We start from the raw sequence: 1,146 nt of genomic DNA on the forward strand, positions 1-1,146 counted from the left end.
CAAGCTGTTGTTAGGACGGAAGTTCGGATTTAAAGAGACGATTTTTTTTAACTTGTCCTTGTACTTTACATTGCGTAACAAGCCGGATAACACGTGCACGCCAAGGTTTTGTTTGCACTTCTGCCATTTTCTTGTTTTGTGGCCCTAACCCAGTCACTCACAGCCTCTCTGCCTCAGTTTACTCATGCGTCTAGCTCACTGCTATGGTGTTGTAGGGCTTGCTCAGTCCTTTGAGCCTGCCAATGGAATGTGCTAAGGAAATGCAGACTGTCATTACTATCGCTCTTCTTTCAGCTGTACTGACTTCATCAATGAAGCCCAAGCACTGCGAGATTCGATTATTCACTAGTAACAGTGTATGACAGAGTCATCTTGCTTCTTGCTAAAAATTCCTGAGCCATGTGCAATGTGATCTCCTACCAGGAAGCAAAATGCTAGCAGTCATCTTACTGCACTAAGTAGCTCTTGGTAATAAATCATACCTTGCTTGTCCTTGTTATTACATAGCTCTTCCTCCCTCCTTGTGAAATAATTCCATTAGCATTAACACACCTGACAAGTAGTACATGTGATGAAGGTTGTATTACCTTCTATTAAATTGTAAACTGTTTTTTTGTTCTGTGTTTGTACAGCTCCCAGAACACTGGGGTCCTGGTGCATGTTGGGGCTCCCAAGCACTACCATAATGCAAATAATAAATAAAAATAAGAATGCTGATGCCTGCAGTACCTCCCCATTAACACAAGCTCTGCTACAGAAAACTGAGGAATAATAGCTGAAGGTGTGGGAAGGAGATCATGCATGCTGTGATTCCTAGCCCCCTGGTTGAATAAGTACTTATTTTTCCAAGAGATGCATCCCACCAGTCAATCTTGCCTTTGGTGTCCCTCACTCTGAGACATTAGATGGGAGATTACATTCAATAGCCTAATCCGATGACTTCCACAAGGAAGAAAACATTTCTAATGCATGCTTGTTTATTTACAGTGTCCTAGTTTTGCATCTCATTGGGATACAACAACCTCAGGGAAGGTCTCTTTTCATGAAAAGAGCCAGGGAGAAGTCCATTTGTAATGCCTAGCCATTTGAGAACTCACAGTTTCGCCTTCCAGGGATACCATTCACTCCCTTTAAATTAGTGTTAGT

The sequence above is a fragment of the Malaclemys terrapin genome, chromosome 1 (genome assembly GCF_027887155.1).
Source record: "Malaclemys terrapin pileata isolate rMalTer1 chromosome 1, rMalTer1.hap1, whole genome shotgun sequence".
Taxonomy (NCBI): domain Eukaryota; kingdom Metazoa; phylum Chordata; order Testudines; family Emydidae; genus Malaclemys; species Malaclemys terrapin.